Source organism: Peromyscus leucopus, unplaced genomic scaffold, assembly GCF_004664715.2.
Source record: "Peromyscus leucopus breed LL Stock unplaced genomic scaffold, UCI_PerLeu_2.1 scaffold_927, whole genome shotgun sequence".
NCBI lineage: Eukaryota > Metazoa > Chordata > Mammalia > Rodentia > Cricetidae > Peromyscus > Peromyscus leucopus.
This window is the reverse complement of record NW_023505868.1, coordinates 40832-43582: the sequence shown is the minus strand read 5'-3', so window position 1 is coordinate 43582 and position 2751 is coordinate 40832. Positions and strand designations below refer to the sequence as shown.

At 38.8% G+C, this 2751-nt stretch overlaps 1 pseudogene; it reads left to right on the top strand.

The window, feature by feature from the left end:
• The first annotated feature begins 603 nt into the window (after positions 1–603).
• Positions 604–1574, top strand: LOC114682060 (annotated as a pseudogene).
• The last annotated feature ends 1177 nt before the right edge of the window (positions 1575–2751 follow it).

Here is a 2751-nt window from a genome sequence, read left to right as displayed (position 1 = left end):
CACTGTAAGCAGGAAGGCCTGAGCCTGGATCCTCCTCAGGGTCCATGTAAAAGCTAGATGTGGAGGCATTTGTCTGTAATCCCAGCTCTGGGAGGTGGGAGAAGGGTTTGGAGAGACAGATCCCAGATGGTCTGAGAAACTCTGTCTCAAAAATTAAAGTGGAGAGTCATTGAGGAGGAAGACAACCTGAAGTTAGCTGACCTCCACACAGGTATATATGCACACACATGTGAGCACATATGTACCACATACACAATTTATTTCTATTACTGAGGGAGTTTTGGGCTCTTGAGTTTTACATACTACATAGATATTTCTCTCTCATGCCACCTCTTGTCCTGATATGTGTACAATGAACATATCTGGCTGTTGAATGCCTAGGGGTACAGCTCTGAACTTTACAGTCAAACTCAACTTCTTGTTTAGTTCCATGCACTCTTGTCTCTAGTTTGTTTGAATTACTGAGAGGAATGCACAATAGTACTCCTTTTGCATGATCTCAAGGTTTTTAGAGAGTCACCAAGGATTGAAAAGTTCAATATTTGTACATGATTGCCTAGTTTTAATGTGTCAGTCATAATTTTGTAAAACTTTTGATTTAGCAGTTTATCATCTGATTTCTTCATGATAAACCATGGGTGTGATAAACGGAACCACCGTGTCAAATGGCTCAAGTGTGGACCGAGACCACTGTGACACCTACTGCAGAGCAGTTCTGGTAGCAGCCTATAGTGTGGTTTTATTTGGAGGCACCTTGGAACAGTTGTGATGTCACGCATGATGTTCAAAAGGAACAGCCAGTCAGCGATTGCCACGATCATCATTAATATCATTGTGCTGCACTCCCTCCTCCTGGTCACTCTGCCATTCCGCCTCAGCTACTACTCTCAGCAGTCTGGAAGCTTGGGTCTTTTACCTGCCGGTGGTCAGCGGTGTCATATACGGTCATATGTACTTTACCTTTGTTTTCTATGTGGCCATTGTCACACTTCGGTTGCTCATCTATTTTAAGAAACTCCAAATGCAACAGTTACAGAAGTTCCATGCCGTGATCCTAAGTATTATTATTTGGATGGTGGGAAGCTTCATCTTTTTGCCATATTTTTTTTACAGTACGGCACAGATCAAGTTATGTAGAACAACAGCGATGTTTTGAGTTTTCATAGATCCCTCAACTGTACGGATATCATCATCTGAACTACTCCATGATTGCCATTATGATGACAACAGTTGTGGTCTCTTTCTGGTCCAGCTGGCTGTCATTCTGTGTTTGATAAGAGACTATTGGCCTGATATGTGGGCCATCAAGAGTACAGAGCCCAAATCAGAGTTTCTTCTTCCTGATAGTCATAGTTGTCTGCTTTATACCCCACCATGCATTCAGGGTATATTTTATTCAGAATTATCCAGAGGAAAATAATTCTAAGTTAATACTTTACAATGAAATCTGTGTTGCTTTAACGGCCTTCTGCTGCCTGGATATGTTGTGTTTCGTAGGTGGCATCATCATTAGACCTTCTATGTTTTTTTTTTGTGACTGCTTTAGAGAATATCTGATGAAAAATGTTGATTGAATAGGTTAGGGGCTGTTGTCATCTTAAATCTTCAAGCTCTCTGTTCCTGAACACCAAATTTTTAGATTTCCTTTGCCAAAATGTTTTCTTTACAAAACTTAATTAACCATAGTCACCCCTTTCCTTTGAGAACACTTACAGGTCCTAAATGTATCCAGAATATGTTCTATTTTTTTAGCCTCATAACAATCAAACACTTCCTTTTTCCATTTCATGCAGTATTCACTCAGTCAGCCACATTATTGGTTCTTCCAGTACTTGAGGATTTACTCTATTAAATTTGCTCTGAATATATTTGATACCCATTCCTGTCACCAAGATCTAGAGAACCTATAGATAGGGGATCTACAGATAAACGGGCATAAGTTGCCTTAATTTATTTAACTTACAGTTTCTGTGATATTGGTATTGGGAGGGATCATTAGGTTTAAATAGAGTGGTCAAGAATGTTAGAGGAAACTCTTCCAAGAGATTAGGCATTGGTGTGGTTCATTCTGATCAAGGCACAATATGGACTTGGAAGGCAGAGATTACCTTCTGAGCTACCTTCAGTACAACAGCAGTGAAAGACACTGGAAAAAGCATCAAGAAACTGGACCTAGGATGAGCTTGCCAATAGACTCTTTAGGCACAAACTTTTGAGGCTATAGGTGCTTTTTATGATTTTCCAAAATACCCTACATACCCAAGAACCATCATATAATTAAATGAGAACCTATGTCTGCTGTGCTCAATAAAAGCAATCAAAATAATTAACTGGATTCTGTTTATATCATATAGAAATTGACATGTCTTATACTTTTGCTTATAGTAATACATACTTGAAGAATGTAATTAATACCACAATCAAACAATGCTCTGGTGGCTAATAGGTGAGCATAGTTAATACAAATGAGTTTTGGACCTAGTGTGTGTGTGGTGAATCTGTGTTTTGTAATCATTGAACTTTGGATCATATAATCCTTTCCATGGGTACTTTGATAGAAAAGAATGCTTAACATGTGGGATTCAGAGTATAAGTTCTTCCTTCCCTAATTCAGTGGCATCTTTTAGAGTACAATTTTAAGACAGGGTTATTGCAGTTGGTTTTCTTTTCTTACTCTTTTGGCTCTTTTGTTCTTTGGGATCCAGCCACCCAGCTCCTTAATAAATTCACATGGAGATTTATTCTTTCTTA